Genomic DNA, 27,124 nt, shown 5'->3' on the forward strand with positions numbered 1-27,124 from the left:
AATAAAAAGTGTCTAGCGATTGGCTTCTGTAAGCTTTCGAATTCTTTTTTTTTTTAATCTTTAATTGAAAGAGGAGGTTCACTTAAAAGTTGTTGGGATGGAATGATCTGTGTCCTCCTTCTATCTCTCAGGAGTTTCATGGCCTCTAGTTAGTCCCTAAACACCACAACATCACTTAGGTTTCCTCAATCAGATGGAGACTTGGGTCCCTGCCTTGTGAAGCTGGTACTTTTTGATTACTGAGAACAGAACAGCAGAAGACACTTGCAAAAGCTCAAAGTGCCATTGACATAATCTGATCACTATCCAGGCAGTAAAAAAGGGGAACCTTGAGACGGGCGACAGATATTTCTTAGGGTCAGACTGACTCATGGATTTACTTTTAAAAGCCATAAGACTTTAGGGAAGCTGAACACAGAGATTCTATATCTTGATCTTCAAAAGAATTAAAATGTTTTTCTAAGCATATGAAGTTCTCTGAGTGTAGTAAATGTCAATAAATGTTACTTTCTTGTCTCTTGATCTGGAATTTCTAAAAACATCATCGTCTTCCATCTCCATGGGGTAGTCTGGGTGGAATTTAACTTGGTTACAAAGGAAAGACAAGAAAATTCAAATTCAAGTTTATGCAATGATCACTAGAAGGCTCAAAAAAGAGAGGCAAGCTTCCTCTAAATTACACTGCTACTAGAGACCCTCCATGGTGATCTTTTTAACCTTAACAACTAAAACCTTCATTCTACCAACCCTATCCCCAAACCAGCACCTTGATCAGAACATAACAGTCTCTCTGATCTGACTGCAGTTTCCTTCACTCTTTAATCAGTTTTAGTCATCCTTTTTCTCTCCAGCTTCAGGCTCAGGATGTGCTCCACATTTCAGAGTCACTCTGGAGCCGTGTTGTGTAGACCTGGGCTCCAGTCCCCATGGTATCTCAAGCAGTTGCTGTCGACAGAGTGATTCAGTCTCAACAGTAAGCTGTGTTTTCTTCATCTATAAAATGGAGACACTCGTGACTTGCAAAGGTAGGAGGGAGGGACAGAGTGAGGGTCTCTAAGGAGCTGACCCTGTGACTAGTCACATCATAGGAGATCAACCCATCACGGGAGCTCATATTATTATAAGAATAGAAGCCCCCATATATACGACCACATGTCAAATAGATAGCCAGTGGGAAGCTGCTGTTTATGGCCCAGGGAGCTTAGCTCAGGGCTCTGTGATGACTTACAGGGGTGGGATGGGGGAAGTGGGAGGGAGAGTCAAGAGGGAGGGGGTGTATGTATACATACAGCCGGTTCACTTTGTCCTATAGCAGAAACTAACGCAACATTGTAAAGCAATTATATTCCAAGAAAAAAAGAATAGAAGCCCCCAGGCAAGGGAGCCGGGTAGATCAGAGTGCACACCAGGGTGATCGACTATGAATGGTCAGATTTTACAGCCAAAAAGGGGAAAAAAGGCTCAAGTGAATTTTCTCCCCATTTTTTCAGTACAATAATGTGCTCCAAGCCTGAGACCTTTTTCCTCCTGTCTACTGCCCAAAACTCATTTCTCCAACAGAGATCTGAGCCACCATAAATCCCATCAGGGGTCAAGATGGCTGACACAATTTTAACTATAAGAGAGCACAGCATAAATGCATCATTATTATCCCCAAGGGCTGCTCTCTGCCTTTTCCAGGGGACAAAAGAAAAAGTCATATTTTTTAACCTGGAAATATATAGTATTCGCAAATTTTTGAGGGACAGATCCAAGAACTCAGAAGCACAAAAGCTGTTAAAGCAAAGTATGACCAGACTTAAAGGGAACAATCTTTCTGTCTTTTAAAAAAATCTCTTTATTGCTATCCTACCAAAAAATCTAGAGACACTGTTTCTAAATAAAGCCAGTTCTGTCTCCAATTGCCTCTGACTATATAGTCCTTTCTCTGCCTCTATGTTCTATAACTACATCTCTTTTAGACATAGGGCACTCAGCCCCTCACTGAGTCTGTTGCAGGCAAGGGGACCTCTTTCAGAGCCTGAAACTGGGCTTTTGTCTAACACTTAGAATGAATTGTCTGAGGAGACACATGTGCTGCCAAAGCAAGAGATTTTATTGGAAAGGGCGCCCAGGAGGAGAGCAGGAGGGTCAGGGAACCCAGGAGAACTGCTCCGCCACGTGGCTCGCAGTCTCGGGTTTTACGTGATGGGATTAGTTTCCGGGTTGTCTTTAGCCCATCATTCTGACCCAGAGTGCTTCCTGGTGGTGCCCGCCTTTTTCAGCCAAGATGGATGCCAGCAAGGAGGATTCTGGGAGGAGGTCAGACATGTGGTGTCTCCTTTTGACCTTTCCCGAACTCTTCCGGTGGGGGGTGACTTCTCAGTTCCGTGTTCCTCACCAGAACCTCCTGTCATAAAACAACTCATGCCAATGGTGACTGTGGTGCCTGGCCAGGGTGGGCGGTTTCAGTCAGTGTGCTTCCCCAGCAAGTCTACACGCTTTCTCCCAGGGCGGTGCGATATCGCAGTGCAATTCTGATACTCACTACCCGGAGTTAGTTCAGACTTCATGAGCTAAGGGCACAGTCTCCAACAAGGCTGCCCTCAATTCAGACAACAGCCGTAAGTTCAGTGGTCCCCAGGCTGCCTGCATTTCTGACCAACTGGGTTCCCATTGCCAAGAGTTCCCACAGCTCCCTCAGGTTCAATTATTCAGAATAACCCAAAGAATGCAGGAAAGTGCTTTACTAATGATTTAAGTTTTATCACAAAGAATACAACTCCCCAGGCCAGACAAAGATGCCTAGGCCTCGGAAGGTTCTCAGAGTGAAGTTTTTGCATCCTCCTTGATGGAAGTAGGATGTACCACCCTGGTGGACAGGGTGAAGCCCCTAACCTGGGCCCTCAAGTCACCCTGGCAGAGATCTCACCAGGACCGATCAGGAACACACAAGAGTAAAGATTAACCCTGGTACCCAATCACCAAGAGATGAATCAAAGTGAATTTCTAATCCCTGTGTTCCTCCAGTTTATCCAGGGATCACAGAATCTAAGTAGGCAGAGCCTCAGTTGGCTTACACACCCACTATTCAAAGCAAGAATCCTCTTCATATGGTCCCTGCTGCCGCTGCTGCTAAGTCACTTCAGCCGTGTCTGACCCTGTGCGACCCCATAGACGGCAGCCCACCAGGCTCCCCCATCCCTGGGATTCTCCAGGCAAGAACACTGGAGTGGGTTGCCATTTCCTTCTCCAATGCATGAAAGTGAAAAGTGAAAGTGAAGTCGCTCAGTCATGTCCGACCCTCAGTGACCCCACGGACTGCAGCCTTCCAGGCTCCTCTGTCCATGGGATTCTCCAGGCAAGAGTACTGGAGTGGGGTGCCATTGCCTTCTCCCTATGGTCCCTGACAACACTGCATATTGTTACCATGCAGGCAACACAAGGCCCTGACAAACAGGGGATGGAGAAACACACAGGGAAGATGCCCAAACGTGCCAGCTCTAACTCAAAATTTCTCCAGAGCATGGGTCAAAAACCAGGACAAAGTAACGAACACTCTACATCTTCTTCCCTCCACACATGGACTCCTGTCCCCTTCCCAATGAAACTCTTAGCAACACATTTCTTCAGCCAAGCAGAAGAAACTTGACCACTCCATGATTAAAGGACCATTTTCAAGTAGATTGTGTTCTGGGTTCTAAAGACCTCCACTTGTAAATTTCAGGCACGCAGCTTATTGGTATGAAGACTGACTATTAAATCAGGTTTGAGAAAATGTATAAGTTTCAGCTTGTTTTGTTCAAGGATCCTATCAATCGAGGTAGTATGGCTTACACCTTCTGCCAATAAAGACGATTCACAAAACCTCCCTTCTCTTTATAAGCTGTAAAACCTCTTTCCCTGATGGTTGCTCATCTTACAAAGAGCTGCATGCCCATCCCTTTCTGGATTCCACCCAGCGCCCTCCTGAAATAGCTTGGGAGATGTCAGGAGCCCATGACCACAACATCCCATGAGCTTCACTTCAGACTTTGGCCCCTAACTTCAGGGTTATTAGAGTATTCCCTGGTGGCTCAGACAGTAAAGAATCTGTCTGCAATGCAGGAAACCCAGGCTCAGTCCCTGGGTAGGGAAAGATCCCCTGGAGAAGAGAATGGCTACCCACTCTGGTATTCTTGCCTGGAGAATTCCATGGACAGAGGAGCCTGGCAGGCTACAGTCCATAAGGTTGCAAAGAGTCAGACATAACTGGGTGATGAACACTTCACTTCTCAAGAATCAGCATGGAGAGAATGGCCATACCACCCTGAACACGTGCCATCTCATCTGATCTCAGAAGCTATGCAGGGTCAGGCCTGGTTAATACTTGGATGAGAGAATGCCTTGCCCTGCAACATTGTATGCATCCTTAAACTCTCTCTATGCCTTACCTTCCTCTCCCCAGGCCTTGCTATAGAATCTTAAACAAACTCAGATTGATCTGTGATCTCGGTACAGCTTTCCATTCAGATTTCCGGTGGTAGATTTTCATCCTCTTTGCCTTTTTGCTCTTCTCTCCTTATCCAAAAAGAGCAATAAAAAGAATCAGAGAAGAACTCAGAGTTTCTCACCTTGTCTTGCCTCAGTCTAAACAAGAAACTGTCTTATTAAAAAAAGGGGGAGGAGTGGGCTGGGGGGGAGAGAGAGGTGATATTTAATTTTATTGGGGAGAATGGATCATTGCTGGAGAATGCCTGCGGCTAAATGAGACCATCAAACCAAGAGCAGAGCGGCGAGCCGTGCGCACAAATATGAAGTAATATCTTTCTACTCCGGGGGAAACTGACACTCAATTTCAGAAGCTTCAGGCAGGCAGCTCAGAGTTGGGTGAAATCACAGACGCCTTCTTGGAACCATTTACAAGGCTTCTACTCTCTGCAGTGAAAGCTTAAAAATGCAAATGAAATGGGGCCATTTAAAGAAAAATATCCCTGCTAACTGTGCTCTGGGAAAAGGAAAAAAAAAGCCTATAGCTCAGAGGGCAATCTTAAAGTCAGTGAAACTCAGCAGTGCTGGGCGATGCTTCATTCTGATGGATAATGTGTGCTGTGCTTCTCCCTCATGAGTTTAGAAGTATTTAAAGAAAAGGGGGGAAATCACCCTGTTTAGGAGATTAATTTCTTTTCTGAAAGAAATGTCTGTTTTTGCTGTCACTTTGGGTTTGATGAAGAGTAAAACCAGAGCTTATTTTGAATGTTTGCTGCTGAAAATTACCAAGGTTGGAGGCTGGGAGTGGGGGGGACCCTGAAGAGGTTAAGTCCTGCCCCATCTCCCCAGGCAAATTCATGTTTAAATTATCCAAGAAACCATTATAAAAGTATTTCATCAGGAATACAGATTCTAATAATATGTGCAACACTGCTGAGCACTGAGTGCCAGGGATTGAGCTTAGCACTTTGACATGAATTATCTCATCTTCTCAACCCCCTCCCCACATACACACATGCAGGAGGTCGTTTTACTCTAGCCATTGTACAGGCAAGGCAACTGAGGTTAGGGAGATCAGACAACTTGCTTGGAGTTTCATAGCTGCAAAGTGCTTGGGCAGGATGGAATTGAAGCTCAGACCGGAGCCCAAGCCTACACAATGCTTTGCAGCCCACAATACTCTCTCAAGGCCAGTTCATTTCAAAACAATTTAGTAAGTCTCATCAAACAGTGACATTGCTACAATTTAGTAAATTATGTCTTGCTTTGAAATTTCTTTCTTTGAGGACTGCATTTTGAATATAAGGTCATCAGTACTGGATGAGCAGGCACTGTGAAGCCAGGGCTGAGGGACCAAGCAGCAATGGCCGGCTGATTCTGGCCTTTCCCGCCCTTTGTGTGCTGTGGATGTAGTTGGAAGCCCATCTCTCTTAAACCGTTGAACTCAAAAGAAGAACTCCCACTGATTCGGAACCGAAATTCTCCTTGGTGCAACTCAAGTACATTTTCCCATGTGATGAGGAGATATTAGAGCCAAGCTGTCAATCTTATCACCTCTGTTATCCTTAGGTAAAGGCTGTGGTCTATGAAAAGATGCTCAGCATCACTAATTATTAGAGAAATGCCAATCAGAACCACTTCACACCAATCAGAATGGCCATCATCGAAAAGTCTACAAACAACAAACGCTGGAGAGGATGTGGAAAAAAGGATACCCTCCTACACTGTTGGCGGGAATGTGAATTGGTGCAGCCGCTATGGAAAACAGCGTGGAGGTTCCTTTAAAAACGAAAAACAGAGTTGCCCTGTGATCCAGCAGTCCCAATCCTGGGCGTATATCCAGACAAAACTATAATTAAAAAAGATACATGCATCCCCATGTTTCTCCCAGCACTATTCACAGTAGTCAAGACACGGAAACACCCTAAATGTTCATCTACAGATGAATGGATAAAGAAGAGGAGGTACCATGGAATCTTTCTCAGCCATAAACAGGATGAAACAATGCCATTTGCAGCAACGTGGATGGACAGAGATGATCCCATTAAGTGAGTGAAGTCAGAGAAAGACAAACAGCATGTGATATCACTCATGCTGCTGCTGCTGCTAAGTCACTTCAGTCGTGTCCGACTCTGTGCGACCCCACAGACGGCAGCCCACCAGGCTCCCCCGTCCCTGGGATTCTCCAGGCAAGAACACTGGAGTGGGTTGCCATTTCCTGTTCCATCACTCATACATGGAACCAAAGAAAATGATACAAATGAGCTTATTTACAAAGCAGAAATAGACTCACTGACACAGAAAACAAACTTAAGGTTACCAAAAGGCAAAGGGAGAGGGATATATTTGGAATTCTGGATTAATAGATACAAACTACCATATATAAAATAAACAAAAGCAAGGACCCACTGTATAGTCCAGGGGATGATATTCATTAATTCATTGTCTTGTAATAATCTATAATGGGAAAGAATCTAGAAAAGAATATATATCACTATTATATATACATATATATATATATATATATCTCACTTTGCTATATACTTGAAACACTGTAAATCAAATATACTTCAATAAAATAAAAATGAAAAAAAAGACTGAAGTCTGAATCAGACATGAACATGAAAACATGAGAGCCGGTACACTGCTGGTTGTCACGTAGATTGATACAATCATCAGGAAGGCGTTATCTTGAACATTTGGGGGTGTGTGTAGCCTACAACCCAGAATTTTTATTCCCAAGTACCTTCCCTAGACAGCTTCTAGTACACAAGTATGAGAAGTCACACATGAACGTTCCTAGCAGCAATGTCTATAAAAACTAAAAGCTAGAAACAGCCCAAATGTCCATTAACAGCAGAAACGATAAATAAATGGTGGCATATACACACAAGGGAACAGTCTGACCTATTGAAAATGAATTAATTATAGCTGCATGCATGTATCAACATGTGAATCTTATTAGCATAATAAGCTAAAGAAGAAAGTAATAAATAAAAACATGACATGCATACCATTCAAAATAGGCAAAGTTAAACTATGTTACTTAGGAAAACATAACAGGTAATAATAGGGCTTCCCTGGTGGCTCAGACAGTAATGAATCGGCCTGCAGTGCAGGAGACCCAGGTTCAATCCCTGGGTCAGGAAAATCCCCTGGAGAAGGAAATGGCAACCCACTCCAGTATTCTTGCCTGGAGAATCCCACGGACAGAGGAGCCTGGCGGGCTATAGTCCATGGGGTCACAGAGTTGGACATGACTGAGCAACTAACACTTTCACTTTTCACTTTTACTTCACTTTTCAATAGGTAATAAAGCTATTTTTTTAAACGGTAAGGAACAAGTCATCACAAAAATCTGGAGAGAAGTCATCTTAGGGAGGACAGAAGGGATGTGATTGGGAAAGGGTTCCTGGCACATAAGATACTGGCAATGTTCCAGTGTTGAAACTGGATGTGGGCTAAATGGATATTCATTTTTAAAATGTTCACTCAACAGTAAATATTGAAAATGATACTTGTTATAAAACATGGGCTTATGTTTGTATGATATATTACATGTGAGTACTCATGCATGTCATTCAGTATTAAGTAGGTATGCAATCTGACTCAATCTGTGTCAAGTTCTGAACTCATTGGCATTAATCCCTTAGAATCATGAAATTCCCTCTAGGACATGTGACATGAAATTGTCTAGCTCCCTGCTTGGCTACCTAGGGTTATGGGAAGCTCTGTATCTCTCGTAGCAGCCCTTTCATTCTTTGTTCTTTTAGGGTTGCTTCTGTAGGCGATGGAACTCTTAATTTGTTTGTTTGTTTGTTTTTTTAAACCATGGCTCAAACTACCGCACAATTGCACTCATCTCACATGCTAGTAAAGTAATGCTCAAAATTCTCCAAGCCAGGCTTCAGCAATACGTGAACCGTGAACTTCCAGATGTTCAAGCTGGTGTTAGAAAAAGCAGAAAACCAGACATCAAATTGCCAACATCCACTGGATCATGGAAAAAGCAAGAGAGTTCCAGAAAAACATCTATTTCTGCTTTATTGACTATGCTAAAGCCTTTGACTGTGTGGATCACAATAAACTGTGGAAAATTCTGAAAGAGATGGGAATACCAGACCACCTGATCTGCCTCTTGAGAAACCTATATGCAGGTCAGGAAGCAACAGTTAGAACTGGACATGGAACAACAGACTGGTTCCAAATAGGAAAAGGAGTACGTCAAGGCTGTATATTGTCACCCTGCTTATTTAACTTCTATGCAGAGTACATCATGAGAAACGCTGGGCTGGAAGAAGCACAAGCTGGAATCAAGACTGCCGGGAGAAATATCAGTAACCTCAGATATGCAGATGACACCACCCTTATGGCAGAAAGTGAAGAGGAACTAAAAAGCCTCTTGATGAAAGTGAAAGTGGAGAGTGAAAAAGTTGACTTAAAGTTCAGCATTCAGAAAACGAAGATCATGGCATCAGGTCCCATCACTTCACGGGAAATAGATGGGGAAACAGTGGAAACAGTGTCAGACTTTATTTTGGGGGGCTCCAAAATCACTGCAGATGGTGACTGCAGCCATGAAATTAAAAGACGCTTACTCCTTGGAAGAAAAGTTATGACCAATCTAGATAGCATATTCCAAAGCAGAGACATTACTTTGCCAACAAAGGTCCGTCTAGTCAAGGCTATGGTTTTTCCAGTGGTCATGTATGGATGTGAGAGTTGAACTGTGAAAAAAGCTGAGCGCCAAAGAATTGATGCTTTTGAACTGTGGTGTTGGAGAAGACTCTTGAGAGTCCCTTGGACTGCAAGGAGATCCAACCAGTCCATTCTGAAGGAGATCAGCCCTGGGATTTCTTTGGAAGGAATGATGCTAAAGCTGAAACTCCAGTACTTTGGCCACCTCATGAGAAGAGTTGACTCATTGGAAAAGACTCTGATGCTGGGAGGGATTGGGGGCAGGAGGAGAAGGGGACGACAGAGGATGAGATGGCTGGATGGCATCACTGACTCGATGGACATGAGTCTGAGTGAATTCCGGGAGTTGGTGATGGACAGGGAGGCTTGGCGTGCTGCGATTCATGGGGTTGCAAAGAGTTGGACAGGACTCAGCAACTGAACAGAACTGAACTGAAGATACACAAAACATAAACATTCACACTTAATTATTTTTAAGTGTACAGTCCTCTGGCACTAAATACATTCACTTTGTTCTGCACCCATCACCACTATCCATCTCTAGAAGTTTTTCACCTTCCCAAACTGAAATTCTATTAATATTATACCCACTAAACAACTTCCAGTCCTCCCTTCTCTCAACTCCTGGCAACCATCATTCTACTTTCTGTTTCTATGAATTACTACTCTATATACCTCATAAAAGCAAAATCATACACTATTTGCCTGTTTGTGTCTGGCTTATTTCACTTTGCATGATGTCTTCAAGGTTTATCCATGTTTTAGTGTGCATCAGGATTTCCCTCTTTTTAAAGACTGAATAATATTTCATCGTGTGTATATACTCCATTTGTTTATCTATTCAACCATTGATGGACAATTCAGTTGCTTCTACTCTGAATTTGTAAATAATGCTGCTATGAACATGGGTTGGAAGCTCATTTCTTCTCAACTACCAGTAAGGGTTTCCTTATACTCAAGTTAAACAGTTTTCTTGTAACTATTGTCCATCAGTTTATATTCTAGTTAAGTTCTTATAAGGTGAACCCTCTCCACTTTTCCCACAAGGAAACCTTAAATATTGGAAGACAACCTTGACATTTTGGTCACCTCTTCTTTAACCCAATTATTACCCCCCCAAGAAAAAGTGTTAGTCGTTATTCAGTCACGTCTGACTCTTTGTGATCTCATGGACTGTACCCTCCAGTTTCCTCTGTCCATGAAATTCTCTAGGGAAGAAAACTGGAGCTGGTAGCCATTCCCTTCTCCAGGGGGATCTTCCTGACCCAGGGATTGAACTCAGGTCTCCTGCATTGCAGACAGAATCTTTGCCATCTGAGTCACCAGGGAAGTCCAATTATTATAAGAGCTTTTGTTATTTCAATCATCCTTTCACAAGATACCTTCTCCAAGGCTCTCATCAAATTAATGTGCTTGTCTGGAGCATCTCAGATAACAATAATTTTTATGGAGACCACATCCCACTGATGTTTTATCCCCTATTTCTTGTCCAATAAAAAGCCCTTCACCTAGAAAGCCCTCTTCCTTTTGATGTTAAAATCTACAAAAACAATCTCTTAATTCTGTGGCTATGCAACTGATTTTTTGTTTCAGTACAACAGATCAACATTTGTATTTGGTAAATCTCATCTTCTCAAATTTGGTTCGGACTCCCAGGCTACTGGGGTCACTTTAATGTTATCCCATATGACTCTATCTCATACAGAGAAATTGGAAATCATACTTGTTACTGTTCCTTCAAAGTATTGATATGTGTGTGGAACATGACGTGGTTAAGGGAAAGGTAAATCACTGACTTTCCTTCCATATTGTTATTTGTTAACATTCTTTAAATATGAATATACAGCTTGAACCAACTAGAAATTCACTTAACTGCAATACTTCTTAATAAACCTACGGTAGTCTTATCCACCAGGATATCATGGAAGACTCTGTCGAATGTTGTAGAAATCAAGTCCTGTGTTTATGGAGCTTCAGGGGTCTGTCAAAGCAGTTGGCCCAAACTGGGTCAGTTTACGGTGCCGTGCTCAGTGGCTCAGTCACGTCTGGCTCTTTGTGGACAGGCTCCTCTGTCCATGGGTTTCTTCAGGCAAAAATACTGGAGTGGGTTGCCATGCCCTCCTCCAGGGGATCTTCCCAACCCAGGAATGGAACACAGGTCTCCTGCATTGCAGGCAGATTCTTTACCATCTGAGCCACAGGGAAGCCCTGTGGCTTTTTTTTTTTTTTTTTTTTTTTATGGTAGTAGTATCCATATTGGCTGCCAGAAATCACCTCATTTTCTTCTAAGTATGCATAAAGTATGAGTTTAATGTACTGTTGAAGAGTTTTATTTGATGTAATGTCAAGTTTCCTTGGAGTTAGGTTCTAAAACTACTTTTCCTCTCTTTCTGAAGATTAGAAGAATATTTTTCTATTTCTAGTATTCCGGGGACTCTCCCATTCTTTATGATTGCTAAAAATGAGTTTTGAGATTTCATCTGCAAATGCCTTTAATACATGAGGGTGAAACCACCTGGACTCGGAACCTGTGATATGACTCGAAATGACTGCATGTTAATATTTCCCCACCCACTCTTAACTCATATTTTAACATCTCTCCTTTGACTTTCATATTCTTGATGAAGACTGTACTTAAACTCCCACTGGGCTTCCATCGCATCTCATTCATCTACTAACATTACAGTTTTCTCAAACTCATCCATTTCTCAATAGCTCATCCATTCTGGGAAACTGTAATTTTCATTGTTTTTGTACTTTTCAGCCCATTCGTTGGTTAGGAAAATAAGGTTTGTGGGCCCCAGTGGATAGGAGAGAAAAAATTAGATATCCAAATACTAAAACTTATATCAGGCTTTGATTGATTGTCTTATTATATAATGGAGAAGATCTCTTCACATTAGTGGTACAACTACTGTTAAAGTTGACAGCAGGGAATAAAAGGAACTGGATCAAATCCAAGCTAGATCTGTAAATCAGCCCCATTCATTGTCATTTTATTGACTTGGAGGATATCAGACCTTAGTAACATTATGACTTAAGTGATAAGCTGAGCTCTGTTTTAAGCAGAAGCATTCCTGCCATTTTCAACAAGGAAATTCTCAACTCCGTGGAACAACGTCACACCATATAGCAGGTAAGCACATGGAATGCTTAGCATCCTTAATTTCAGAACACTAAATTTAATTATGTGCCACGGCCATTGTGGTTGTGACATTCCAAAGCAACCAAATACATTTCCAAGTGCCCTGGTTGAGACTCACTGAAAGATATCTTTAAAGCCTCTTTCAGCTGTGAATTTCTGAGTCTATAATTCTTTGCAGACAGAGACACTGGACTTTCAAATCATTAGTAACTTTATGTTAAGTTTTAGTCAATAACACATTACACCATTGGAAGTTGTTTTCAAGATGAAATAGAAACAGTCTGTTCAATTTCAGCAGACACGTAATATTTATCCAATTTTTTTTAATTACCAAGAGTAACTAATTACAAATCTGGACATTCAGAAAAACTAGTACACAATAAATCATTTTAAGTCAATTGGAGGAACAGCCTAGATGAACAGAAATGATGACAAATTCTTACCAGAGTATCACAATAGAGCTAAGAAAGCTGCTAAATCTATATGTCATTTTCCTTTGTTTTAAGGGAGTGAAAGCCTAAAAAGCTTCTTACTCTCTACTGTACCTGAAAATTCTCCTGCAGATCAAAAGAATTTCTCCCAATCCCACAGAATTACCTTCCTGCTCAGAACTTGTCTCAGAGCAAATAATTTCGCCTATCAACACCGTGCCTTCCAAGAAGGCTTACTTTTTATCCTTCCCCTTTACAATACCTTCCTGTACCCACCCTCACCCCCAACACACACCAGCCCCATCCTGCACCCCCGTCATCACCACCACTGGCATAGCCACCCTCACCACCCAAGGAGGCCCAGAGCCTTGGCCAGCTGGCTTCCCTTCAGCAGAATTGACACAACTTCCCCAGTGCAATGAGGGGTCTCTGCGGCCAACATGTGCAGAGTTTTCCTCTCCAAACAGAAGGCCACATTCCTACAAAAATATCTGGCACCTTCCAAGGCTTCTAAGCTAGTCCAGACAGAGAGAGATGATTATGAAACTGAAGACACCTCTTTTTCTTTTTCCCTTGGTAGTGGGTAAAAAAACCAGGAAGGTCAAACAATGCATTCTGTCAAGGCTTCCTTTCCCTTCCCCACAGTTCTAGGATCTAGCATCAGCAAAACATGTCAGATCACGTTCTGGTGTGGAAACAAAGAGAGAAGAGTATTCACTTCACAAGGGTGGGGCTTTGAGACTCTCGGCATCTCTTACTGTATTTCTATCTCCTTTCTTCCCAGATTTGGGGAAAAGGAAAAGACTGCAAAGGATTGGGGAACCTGCCCAGAAAAGAATGGAGGGGCAGAGTATGTGAACAGCTGACATACACGGCTACCGTAAAGACATCGGAAGCTGAGCCCAAACCTCAAATTCAGTTTTGTTTTTCTGCTAATTATCTGGCATAGAAAGCCAGCCCTGGAGCAGCTCTCCTCGCAGCAAATGGATTCAGGTCTCCAGCCTGGATTGGAACCAGGCTTTGGACAAAGGCTGTATAATCCCCATAGCTGCTTCGGCCTCATACAGAAGAAATAGGATGAGTTATTCTTCCTTAAGGACAGAGCCAGCGAAAACAGGTTCATACTGTGGCAGTTGGGATCCAGCTTAGATAATGAAGTTACTGGCGATGAGTCTTGCAGCAGAGGGATGTTATGAAACGTCTCATCCGAGGTCTTAATATTTGAAGAGTCCCTCATCTCCCTCTTGCGTCTAGCCTGGCTTTTTCAGGAGACAGTAGTTGGTAACAGTTCATGTGTCTTTCCTTCCTTTCTCTGATTCATGATTTAGCCAACATTTCCTCCACATCTATCATGTCAGTCTCTGTGCTTGGAACTGGGTGGGGGCAGGGGGTGGGGGAAACGTCTCCTTTTGATTCCAGTCCAGGTGATTCACACCTGTGGTCTTCACCAGTGTGGTAACAATGAGAATGGGCAAGGATGGTTGGATTTAAGGCCTATTAAGGTGATGAAATTGACGGGTTTTGATGACCTAAAGAGTAAGGGGGAGAGAAGAATCCGTGGTGACTCCTCGATTTCTTACATGAGCAACTGGGTGAAGGTGATGCTGTTTAGAGAGAAAAGGAACACAGGAGTGTTTGAAGGAACAAGTTTGGTGGGGGGGATATGATGAATTCAATTTTGACATATTGACTTTAAATTGCAGAGGCTCAAGAGAAAGTTGGCGAGAAGGCAATGGCACCCCACTCCCGTACTCTTGCCTGGAAAATCCCATGGACGGAGGGGCCTGGTAGGCTGCAGTCCATGGGGTCGCACAGAGTCGGACGCGACTGAAGCGACTTAGCAGCAGCAGCAGCAGCAGCAAGAGAAAGTTGGGCAAACAGGTCTTATGTTTAGGACAAAGATTTGGGCTAAAGACACAAAATAAGGGAGGCATGCCTTAAAGCAATTTGTGAAGTGGGGAAAAAGGAAGGGATGGAGAAGATATGTGTATCTTCCCAGCCCCTAAAAAGAAGATTCAAATAGAAATCTCATGAGGCTTTGGGAATTGATCAGTAGCCTAGATTTCAAAGAAAGATGCTGAACTAGTGAAAAATCCCATAAGTCACTGAAGGCAGCCTTGGTTGGCCAAGAGACTCAAGCATCTTTCCACAACAGGCAAACTGATCCTTGATCCTTGGGCAGATACAGCTGGACAAAACCTCCCTTTCCACTCTGCCAGGCCCAGCCAATGATGGCATGACCTTTCAAATGACATAAGATCCTGGTAAAGAAGACTGGACGAGCAAAGCCCCCTGGGCTCAGCTGAATAGCACCACCAAACCCAGCTTCCAAGAATGGATTCACAAGGTGGGAATTTACCAGCCCATTCAATGGTTTTTAAAAATATTTTTCAGGAGAAGTTAACTTGGTTTTATCTCAAGAGCTTTGAGATCTTCCCAATCTGTCCTGGATTCGTCTCCATCCTTGTGACGGCACCACAATAAGCAGAGTTTCTCCCCAGTTCTAGCTCCGAGGTCCCCAAGGGAGCATTTTAAAGGCATAGAACCTCTGTAGGTGCCCTTGGAAAGAAGGCCGTTAGTAGGTGGGGTGGGGTGGGGTGGTGTGGGGTGGGGTGGGATGACGTGGCAGGGGCCAAGCTGAGCACAGAGAAGGGAGAGGGCGGGGTACCTCAGTGCCCGAGCGGAGCCAGGGTGGGGCATAGGCTGCCTGCCAAGTCAGGAGCCTCCCTCCATTCCATGCTTAAATGTCAAACCAAGCCCACCCCTTCGGGGCTAAAATCTGTTTATTCTTGGCTGAGGAAGATTTTAGGTTTTTCAAAAAAGAGTGAGGAAATGAGAAATCATAAGAAAATCCTAAAGGTCTTATTAAATGACATTCAAATTCTTCTGTCAACATGGAAAGCACCAGAAACACACAGATTTTTTGAAATATCCCCCCAACAGCACAAACACGTTTTTAAATTACCAGAAAGAGTTTGTGTTTGTTTGTTTGTTTACAGAAGTGGCCTTTAAAACATTAACTGATAAAAGAAAAAAAAATAGCAAGTTCATTTTCAAGGTTGACTCAAGACACATCTCATCCCAACTTTCTCACCAAATCAAGAAAACACACCAGGAAGGGGCTCCAGGCCTTTTCTAAGGACAAGAGAGTTTTTAAGAGAGTAAGACCTATTTTTCTTCTCTTTATTTTTTCTTTTATTTTTGGATTTTTAATAAACTTTTAAATTTTTCATTTTAGAATAGTTTCAGATTTATTTTCCTCCTTCTAATATCCCGCATTACTATTTCAAAGAAAATCAAGTATTGATTTATCAACTCTGATGAAGGGTATCTAAGAACCACCAACAGGGCTAACTATGAGGAAACCTGGATTTCAAGGAAAAGCTTTGTCTGACACAAGATACCAGCTGCAAGATTCATATGGATGTTTGTGGCTTCTGAGTCAGTTGAAGCTAAACTCTGGGTGTTTTTATAGCTCAGAGTTGATACAAAAATATTCCTGAGCTTTCAGCACTTTATGATTGACCAGAAGAACTTCTCCAGTTTCAGTTCACAGCTCTGCTGGGTTACTGTGCTGTTACGAATAGGCCCAGAGAGGCAGAGGAGCTAAAGCAACACTGGAAAAGGGCAGAGCTCGGACTAAAATACGGGTTTTCTAGGTCCAAGCCCAGCTGTCACACCCCCAGGTGCTGAAGGGGTCAGGAGACAAGAAAAGAAACCAAATGGAAAGAAAAGCACATGGTCTAGTAGAGACATTCTCCTAAGCCATCAGCAGTGAGCACTTCCGCACTAGAAACACAAATCCCTCTTTGAGATGCTGTGTCTCCAGCATTTCCGAACATGGATCCTGCAGAACCAACTGGTTTCCCTTCTAGGTCCCCCTCAGCTAAGCCAAGGACAAGCCTCACTGTTTCCCAGAGCTGGTTCCCCACCCAGGGGACCACGAATGCACTGAAACATAGGAGTCTCAAGACAGAGATGTGAGCCACGCTTTCAACCCACTGACCAGGCCCACATAAGATGATGAAAGACACGATACCCCCTTGGTGCTTGTGACCCCCAGCTGTGTGTACAGACCAGCGCTTCTCAAATCTGGGGGTCTTGAGAATCTGAGGATGTGAGTTCTGATTCAGTAGGTCTTGAAGAAGACTTGAAACACTGCCTTCCTAACAAGCTCCCAGGTGCTATTGCCAGCCCAAGAACTGCACAGTGAGGAGCAAGATGGTCAGACCTAGAAGGACCATTGAGAGCATCCTTCTCAGTGCTCTTCAAACTGGGCTCCTGGGAACTTCTAATGATGTATTTTGAGGGGATGATTTGAAAGACCAGAAGGAAACCAAGAACCCCTCTGTATCCCAGGATTAATCAGAATGACTCTGCTTCTCTGTTATAGAAAGTGAAATTCTTCACAAGATTTCATGTGATATAAGTGCTTCTGCTTTATAAATTCGAGATCTACTGCTTTACTCTGACTGCCTCACTTAACAGAAGAGGAGTTTGAGAATAAGAGAGGATAAGTGACTCATACAAGATGACACAGCAAATCGCTGGCCCAAGCCAAATCGAAGCCCTGGTCTCTTCTTCCCCACCCTACTCTGGCTCTCTTTGAAGGAAGACTTTTTTTTTTTTTTAAAGCCATGACTCAGTGGTTTCTCCTCTTTCTCCTGGGTTTACCAAAGTAAACCCAGCAGAATCCCACAGTGTTCTGGCTCTCAAAGCAAAGAGTCCCATCTCTCCCCACCAAAGCCTGGCTCTTTGGAGTTGCCCTGCCATCTATACCTGACAAGTCAGGGCAGCCAGTGGAGGAGGGAAGCAGCTTACTGGAGCAAGGTAAAAGTAAGGAGCGTTCCCAGAGGCAAGATGGGGGCTGGCTGTGGAATCATTCCACAGATGGGCAGGCAAGTGCCTGCAAGACCTCAGAATTCCTGGTCTCCAAGGAGGGGCCCGGTTGACTCACCAGGGCACTTACAGACAGCTTACTTCAAGCTGATTTGCAGCAGGCATGCTAGGGCAGCAGAAGGCCACAGCTGAAAAGGAAAGTCTGTCATGGGCAGGAGCAAAGCGGGAGCTGGAGGAAGTGCGTGGAGGCAGGAGGGATAGTCCCCTACAAAAATCTGTGACACTCAGGCCAGCAAGCTTGGGTCAGGGGTGATTCAAGAAGACATGGTCCCTGGCTCCAAGAATGTGCAATCTGGCGAGGTTGTGAAGAGGTGAAAGAACAGCGTGAAACACCTGGACAACAATACAAGGCAACATGGAATTAAAAGCCAGACGGAAGGGTTCAGAATGTTATGGCCACAGCAGGTTGGTGCCAAAGAGATCACCATGGGTGGGAGCAGCTGAAGAAAAAAAAAATCCATTATGAAGGCCATTCAGCAGCATAGATGAAGGGTAGAATAAGACAGGAGGAGAGAAATAAGTCAGGGATGCTGGTTCATGGGGTCAGAAGAACCGTGGGTGCTGTACGCAGCATCTATAGGGGCACAGCATGAATACCTCTTTAAGAAAGCAAGGGAGGGCATGGTTGGCTTGGAATCAGAGTCCCAGCAAAACCAAGACCGCTACAGTCTAGTCTGGACCAATTCAAGTCTGCCTCTCCATTTCCACAGGGTTTTCCTAATTTCTCAAGTTGTTGGGTAAGTCCAAGAGCTCTGTAGGATACAGGCAACAGAAGAAATGCCAAGCTCCAGTTCTAGTGGTCCTGAGCCAAGTTCAAAGTCACGTGTCAAAAGAAAGGTCAATATCCATGCACTGTCTCTGGCTCTGGCTAAAGCCGCCCTCCTCGAAGACTTGGATATGCTCAAGGAACAGAATCGGATTAGCCCTAAGAAGGACATCAACCCCAGAGATTCAGAGTGACTAAATGGTATGCTGGAAACCACTCGGTTATGAAAGAGAAATCCATCACCTCCTTCCTCCTTACTCCTATCTTTGGTCTGACCCCAACTAAAGAGCGAGTCTTGTTAAAATCTCATCCCTGACCCAGTCTTCCCACATCTAACATTTCTGAGGTAGGTAAGTGTGAGTGAAACCCAAAGACGCATTGCTCAGTCTCTAAACCTAAGGATGGAATTGCAAAGCCTTCTATTTGCTACCTCAGCACCTCATCACCCACCTCCAGGGCACCATCTTCAGACCCCGACACTGTGTTCCACCAAAACGACTCAGCAGCCCAGCATTCTTCAAGCTCATTGGGAGTCCCAAGGATTGTAAATAAAAATCATGGAATCTGATCCCTTGACCTTTGTCTCTCTCTGGTGCGTTCTAGGGTCATAACCTTCCTCCTGTCCCTCAGAAACCTGATTTGGATTCTTTCTGAAGTCTATCTTCAACCTTTTGAGGAGTTAAGTTATACATTAATAGTCATCTAAGACTGTTGCTGCTGAAGGGAACCTTAAGAGTTTGTCTTTCTACCTCCATCACTTGACATATGAGAAAACTAAGATCCACAGATGTGGAGAGATTTGTCCAGGGTCACACAGATCCTTGAGAGCAAGTGTGGGGCTGGAATCCTGGTCTTGTAACTCCCAGACCTCAGGGAGTTTGAATCACTTTATAGGAAGGTGGCGTTATTGCCCAAGACCCTACCTGGCCTCCACTTAACCATATCTTTGGGGCCATTTGCAAGTGAAGACACATGTCTGATGGCCACATGTCCCAGGGATCTTGGTGGTGAGAGGGAGAAGAGCCTGGGTCAGCTATTTGATATCATTTTTGCTTCACTTTAAGACACAGCCAGAGATGCTGAGTTAAGGTGCTGACCTAGATGACACACCTTTATTGCATAGTCACCTCAAAAAGGAAGGTAAGGCAATCTGCATCATTAAAGAGTGAACTGGCAGAGCTTTAATCGTGTGATTAATTCAGATCCACTCCCTGATGCTTCTTTTCAGACACTCAAACCACTCATTGTCTGCAACCGTTTTCTCAAGCCCCGAGCAACAGAAATCCCACGCTCACTCCATCCTCGATTCTGCTGGAAAGAATCTGTGTGGGTCTGGCAGGCTGTCTCCAGTGAAATGAGCCCTCGGCTAAGAGCCCGGGACACCTGAGTTTACTTGTTATTCGCTGAGTAACCTTGAGCAAGTGGGTTTGCCTCTCTCTGCCTTTCACCTGTGTGGGAGAGTTAAGGCAGAGGCAGAGAAGTAAACAAGACAAACTTCCCAGATGCCTTTCAGCGCAAGGAAGTCTGTGACATTGGCTGATAGCAATAGCCTTCTCTGTTTCCATTTAGGGCAGAATGAGAGCATGGGAAACTAATATTTACTGACCATTCACCATGTGCCAAGGATTACGCTGGAGCTCACACCTGTGACATGGCATCAGGTAAGTCCCAGATGTGGAAACAGTGATCAGAAATGTAAAGTTGTTCACCCAAAGTAGCATAGTTAATGAACAAGGAAGGGGGAGGGGGGTTTAACAAGTTTCTCCAACCCGAAAGACCTTATTTTTGGCATTACATCACACTGCCTTCAATAAAAGATGATTTCATGTTACTGAGAGATGGAGGGGTGGGGTGGATGCAAATTGAGAGAGGGACCTCAGAGACCCAAGGATACAAATCATTCAAAAGCCATCAGTCAAGAAGGTTAAATGAGTGATGAGGACTGGAGGGTGAGTGGTAATCTCATTGCCTTCCTGAAAGGACCTGAGATTCAGTTCAGTTTAGTCGCTCAGTCGTGTCCGACTCTTTGCGACCCCATGAACTGCAGCACACCAGGCCTCCCTGTCCATCACCAACTCCTGGAATCCACCCAAACCCATGTCCACTGAGTCGGTGATGCCATCCAACCCTCTCATCCTCTGTCGTCCCCTTCTCCTCCTGCCCTCAAAGTATAGTAAACAAGGGCTTCCAGCCCAAAATGGACAGATTTTTTCTTTTTTCAGGAGAAGCTGAAATGTGGAATTTTATGTGAAACCACCTTATTTATATCTGTAGCCCTAACCCATTCCCAGGTTCAACCCACAGACTCCAGTTTATAAATTCTGGACGTTGAGAATAAACTTCACCACAGGAGTGAGAAAGACTGAATCATTTCACTTTGGGACCTTATAAAGCCTCATGTCTGATTTCCTTTTCAGAGAAAGTGAATCTTCTGGAATGTTCAGAGCTAGGATACAAGGGCGCTGTGATTCAACCAACCCCACTAAATCCCTTGGGCTCATACCAGCGATTGCTTTCTCCCTTGGGGAGTCGAGGGGAGCCATATACGCCACTAAAACCAATACGAGTACCCTTTTTTTCTAATAAGCAACAAATTATTTGAGGAGGACTTGGTTGAAAACTAGTTCTACCCCTATAGTTAAATCCAATTATACCATAATTACAGGGAGTCTGCACACATCAGAGCTTAGCTGGAAAAGAATAGGAACACCGCAGGTCTTCAAAACACTGGCCGGAGGTAAGCCTGTAATTTCACCTACCGTCGACCTGGCAGAACCTTCATGGGAAAGAAGACACACTTAGCTCTTGACTCTCCGTCAGAGGAAACCCAGCGGGTGCCCCTTGGCCCCTGTGGGGCATTGGCTCTCACAGCTCAGAAAAGACAGGAGCAGGGAAGCGTCTCTATTTCCTTTTAAACTGGCTGAGGAATAAGAATAAGACACGTATCTTCAGGCCCAAACAGAAAGAAGCTCTAGGCCTATGCAGAAATAGGAAAAATCTCATTGTTAAATCATTACCATTCCCTACTTTTATTATGTTTTTTTCTTGTGGTGGAGATGAAGCGGACCCTTAAAGACACAAAGAAATAAATGATGAATAAATACATCGACAAGGAAAACCTTTGGAAGGGCCTCTTCTTCACTGCAAAAAGTCCATTTACGTGTTCACTTTCATTCTCACATGGACCCCCCCGCCCGCCGTCCTCACATTTAAGGGAAATGCTAAACTGCTGTCCTGGCTACAACATGATCAAGAGGAAGAAGAGCTTTACGGTAGCTTAGAAGGTCTGACACGGGCACTGTAACAGCAGCACATTTTGTTCATAATATTCTTCTGCTGCACGTGCGCGGACGTGTGTCGCTGTTGAAACCTTTTCTGCAGCCTTCACACACACCCCAGGCTTCACTCTGAAGGGAACTTCTAGCTGAGTACCCACGGGGTGGGGGCTGGGGTGGATATGCTCAGGACTTTGCTGAGGACAAGGTTGACTCTGTAGAAGTAATACCATGCTATAATTCCTCCCTAATCCCCACCTCATTTTTATCACAAAAGACGTAACTGAGAGGAAGGGACGTTTTAGTCAATTCATCACGCAGACGGTAAACCCTGACACCGTGCAGGGCACTGAGCTGGGTTCTGTGGGGAAGAGGAAAATGACATCGAAAATGTTCCCTACAAAAATGTGCTGGGAAGAGTAACGGCAAAAGCCCTGGCCCCAGGTCAGGAAAAATCCCTTCTCAAATCTCAATCCTCACACTTCCCAGTTAGGTTACCTCATACGGCCTGCTAAACCTCAGTTTCCATATCTGCACGATGTCTGTGCCGTGTGGACTATACAGGCCTGGCATAGTTATCATAAGAGAGCTATTCGTGGAGGGAAGAGTGTGATCAAAAGCACAGAGCTAAACAAACAGACTTATGGACGGCCTCCTCTGGAAACAGGAAGCAGCCCAGGGGAACCAGAGCTTGGCCCTGAAGGGGGCCCTCCCATCCCTGCCCCAACGTGCTGAGCGTTACTGAGGAGAAACCAGGCTGGGAAGCCGGCCTTGGGGAAGTAACACGGAGAACCAGTGAAGGGGGAAAGGTGGGGTCAGGGATGGGCTGGGAAACCTTGACACCAGCGCCCAGGAGGACCCTGATTTGCAGCGAGGTGTCGGTCCTCCCACTGCAGCTGATTTCAAGCAACCAACACAGGTAACAGCCAGATGGGAAACTACTTCCTGAAATGCTAACAACTGGCTCTTACAGCTTCGGTGTATCTCTAGGTTGAGTTGAAAACTGGGGAAGTCCCCCAGGTCCTCCTCATCCAACACGGAACCAGAAACAGGGCCCACCTAGCAATTTCCTGAGTCCATACCACTCTGCCTTTTAATGCTTGGGGACCTCAGGTGTGATAAACACTCTTAATGATTCTGAAGTCCTTCATGGTTTCAGGGAAATATTCCCAGGCCTTTCCAGGTGTCACTCTTACGTCCTCGTTACAGGGCAGGAAACAAGAGTGACCTGTGACTTGGGTAAATTGCACAATTAGCAGTGAATGGAGTCTGACCCCTCTGCCCACCTCAGAGCACCTGAGACCTGGTTCAGCCCACTTCAGTAAGAATGGATCCTTCTACAGCTCCTCCCCGTCCTGCGCTTCAAATGAAGCTGAATAGACTTAGGTCATCCATTCTCCTAGCCTTTGAAAAGTGAATCCCCTGGTTCCCAGTGGAGTTTGGGCCCTCTTCTTCTTCATCGCCCCCTCATCCGCCACCCCCCCAACCCAGTGTCATAAACCCTGAACTGCTCACATGCTTCTCTCCAACGGGAAGGCACTGCAATCTCATCACCTCCACCCAATTTGCTTCAGTCCTGCCGCGTGTTCCTGCTTATTAAATTGTAGGATTATCCCCCTCCACTGCAGCGACAGGGCTCCCAGACTGGTTTATTGCTCTATTGCTCAGAACTGCTGAACTCAGCACCGGCATGGGCTTCTCCAGCACTCGGCACGATAGATGAGCTGGCACTCGCCAGCGTCGGGTGAGAGCTGAGACCTGTGCTCTGAGCCCCCAAACGACTCCCCAGCCTGAAGGGTTGGTCTCTTAATTGTCTCATCTAAGAGTTGAGACCCAGACTTGGCTCACCACGCCCTCGAACAACCCAGCGAGGGTTGGAACCTTTCACAGAAAAGTTTTGCCGCTGTCCAATCCTCCCCTCTTTTTCTACCTCCTTCATTTTGCCCACCTAATTGCCTTTCTGTGACTAGTACGTAAACCAGGCTAAAATGCCATGATGTTATTAATTAGCTGCAGGTACCTGTGTGCACACACACACTTATGCACGCACACACTTATGCACGCACCAACCCTTCCCAGTGCTGAGCTAAGCATTCTAGAGGCCTCAGGTCTGCCTATCTCCATTTACCAGCTCACCAGTCAGTTTCTCCCCATTAAAATTTGCCCCTCTTCTGCCAATCTTCCCTCTTTATTTAGCAGATTCTAACTGGCATCTCATGAAACGTACAAAAACACGCACTGAGGCAGCCAGCGGAGATTGCCAAATTTGATTACCTGCGTCGATCCATCTCGCTGAGGTGCTGATGAAGTTTAGCTTAGATCTTTTTTCCTCCTCTACAGGGTGGGCTCTTTCAATCCCCTCCCACCCTTCACTCCAGACCCCCCGGGTAGTAAACCTGCTGTCTGGGCAGTGACCCAGGGTACAGCTTGCATTTTTTCATCTTTTACTTTAGGAGGAAGGCAACCTGCCCAAGCCTGCTCAGCTCTGCCACCCCGAGGAGTCCCCACACCAAATCCTCTCTTTTCTCCGGTTGGCACATGTCCTCTTGCATTTCTGAGCTCATCGGGGTGGCATCTCTCTGTGACGTCCTCCTGATCTGCTAGGCAGGGACAGAGGCTCCTCTCTCTTGGCCGCTACTGGCTAATGCAGGGGCTCCGTCCGTGCCCCTCCCTCCTGTAGCGCAGATCACCATGCTGGCTCCCTCACTGCACTGGAAAGCCTCTGTGTCCCAGGGCTGAATCTGAGTCATCCATCTATCTCCAGCATCTGATGGAGTATCTGGCACATAGTAGGTGCACAATAAAGGTTGAGTGAAGATCTCAGTTAACAAATGGCACCTGTCTCTCCTCTGGTCTTCAAACCCTCTAATTCTCCAAATGGTGAGGGTCAGGAGTCAAGGACAGAGGAAGATGCAAGCTCTCTCTAGCTCAGTGTTTTTGAATTCCCCTCTTGGTGTCCAGGGGCTTCTCAGGTCGTGCAGTGGTAAAGAATCCACTTGCCAACACAGGAGATGCAAGAGACTCAGGTTCGATCCCTGGGTGGAGAAGATCCCCTGGAGAAGGAAATGACAACCCACTCCAGTACTCTTGCCTGCAGAATTCCATGGATGGAAGAGCCTAGAGGGCGACAGTTCACAGGGTCGCACAGATCAGACGTGACTGAGCATGCACCGCGCTGGGTATTGAATAACCTGAACCGCTTTAGCTTATCCAAGCCTATTCTATTAAGAACGCTCCCCCACCCCTCTGCTGTCCTCAAGTAGTATTCAGATGTTGACAGAGTAAAATAAAATCTCCAACAAGCATTCTCCAGGGAAATGGAATTTCCCCCAACCCACAAAACCTCCAGGCAAGTTGCAGAGATGTTTAGGGGAGCAGATAACTGCAGGAAGTGCCCAGAGTGGTTGCTGTGCTATGCTGTGCTTAGTCACTCAGTCGTGTCCGACTCTTTGTGACCCCAAGGACTGTAGCCCGCCAGGCTTCTCTGTCCATGGGATTCTCCAGGCAAGAATCCTGGAGTGGGTTGCCATGCCCTCCTCCAAGGGATCTTCCTAACCCAGGGATCGAACCCAGGTCTCCTGCGCTGCAGGCAGATTCTTTACTGCCTGAGCCACCAGGGAGACAAGGACTTGGCTCTCACCTGCTCTAATGTCCCCTGGGCCCCCTCTTCTGCCCAGTATGGGCACAGGGGCAGGCATCAAAGTCAAGCCTCTCACCTGAAGGACCAGATTAGGCCCTGGGAGGGAGGGGTCTGGGAGAGGAGACCCACAAGAGACAGGCTTCACCCCCTGTCCCATCTCTGGAGAACACACCCGCGTCCAGAATGAGGGCCCTCCAGCCCAGAAATGGAGAGTAGACAGCAAGCTGTCAGAGCCCCCAGAGCAGGACAAGAGCTGGTCCGGAAACTCTGGGACCATCCTGGAGTGAGATCCAATACGGTTCTGATCCATACTGGAGTGAAATGGGGGCAGGTGGGTGGGGGAGGGGGGTTAGCTCCGGACCCCAAGTCTCCCATTCAGAGCTCTCCCCTACCTTCACCCAGTCAACAAATGTTCACTGAGGACTTACCCCAAGCCAGGAACTTCTACGCGCTGGCTTCCCTTTCTTTGAAGAGGTTCATGATCTCAAGAGAGAGAAAGGCAAGAAATCAATACCCATAAAGTGACGTGTTACAGAGGCGTGCACCAGGTCACAAGATTGTGTGTGCAGAGTGGGGATGTGGCCTTAGGAAACAGCCAGCATACTAAGGGCTGGCTAGTGAACAGCAATCCCAGACTACACTCCTAGGGACACACCACTGGCACGAGGCAAGTCAACTACGGGGATACAACGAAGTGGGAGGGAAAGGCATTCACCATGGCAGAAAGAGGCCTCGACATGATTTACGGACTTGGGTTTAGCCCTTTGGCTCCGCCTGTTCAGACAGGTGTTCTGTACCTCCCAGTGATGTATGCAGAAAGCGTGCCTCATCCTCCACTTTGGGGTGAGACTTCACCCTCTTCCGGGGGCTACACTGACTCCAGATCCATCTGGTTTCCTTTGCTGCCTGCCTGTGCCCTCTGCGGTCTGTTTCTGAGAAGGTACTTCTATGAGGAACTGCTGATAGGAAAAAAACGCAACCCCTCATCCTATCCCGTGAGACCGCTAAGAACAAACATAAACCCCTTTTACATGGCGTTATCTTCAGGTGTTTGAAAACAGCAATCATATCCCTCCCTCCACTCCCCAGCCATCACTTCCCCGGACTAAATAGCCCCTTCTCTTAATCATTTCTCAGAGTGAAGTGACCTATTTTCAAGTCCACTCACCATTCTGATCACTTTTTTCTCACTTTCAGACTTGTGTGGACCCTTCTTAATATGTGAAACCACAATCAAACCTAATAAACCAAGTATAATCTGAGCACTACTGAGCAGAGTAGAAATATCACCTCCCTCATTTTCCAGCTCGTATTTCTAATAATACAACCAAAGATAGAGCTTGCTCTTTGGGCAGCCACAACATTAGGACAACGTTGAGTCCCACAAAGTGAAAGTGTTAGTTGCTCAGTTGTGTCTGACTCTTTGCAATCCCATGGACTGCAGTCCACTAGGCTCCTCTGTCCGTGGGATTTTTCAGACAAGAATACTGGAGTGGGTTGCCATTCCCTTCTCCAGGGGATCTTCCGGACCCAGGGATCAAACCCAGTCTCCTGTGTTGCAGGCAGATTCTTTACCGTCTGAGCCACTAGGGAAGCCCCAGCTTATCATAAACTCAAATCCTAAGTTTTGTTTTCTATGTTGCTGCTAAGTCATACTTCTCTACCCTACATTTGTGCAGTTACTTTCTGGGCCAAAGTATAGAACCAGGCAGAAGCAGGTGAGTTAGCCTGTTTTCCTCTGGACTTTGGGCCCTGAGAAACCTCTCAGGGAGCCTTCCTCCTGGTTCCTCATGACGTGGGGCAGAGCTGGAGCCCCAGAAT

General features: G+C 45.4%; 1 long non-coding RNA gene across 12 annotated transcripts in view; it reads right to left on the bottom strand.

Annotated features, from left to right (window-relative positions):
* LOC147356097 (uncharacterized) overlaps positions 1-26,276 on the bottom strand; it is a 42,570-nt gene extending 16,294 nt beyond the window's left edge. For 5 of the 12 annotated variants that reach the window (XR_015142617.1, XR_015142628.1, XR_015142627.1 and 2 more), the window contains exon 1: positions 25,732-25,789. This is a non-coding gene — a long non-coding RNA (uncharacterized LOC147356097). Of the gene's footprint in view, positions 1-766; positions 4,386-4,412; positions 4,540-21,147; positions 24,781-25,731; positions 25,790-26,100 lie in introns of those variants that run through there. The other 7 variants (XR_015142625.1, XR_015142621.1, XR_015142620.1 and 4 more) reach the window with 6 other exon arrangements.
* Positions 26,277-27,124: the final 848 nt, after the last annotated feature.

Source organism: Bos grunniens, chromosome 16 (genome assembly GCF_055505025.1).
Source record: "Bos grunniens cultivar Pamir isolate PY7600 chromosome 16, Bosgru_T2T1.0, whole genome shotgun sequence".
NCBI classification, from domain to species: Eukaryota; Metazoa; Chordata; class Mammalia; order Artiodactyla; family Bovidae; genus Bos; species Bos grunniens.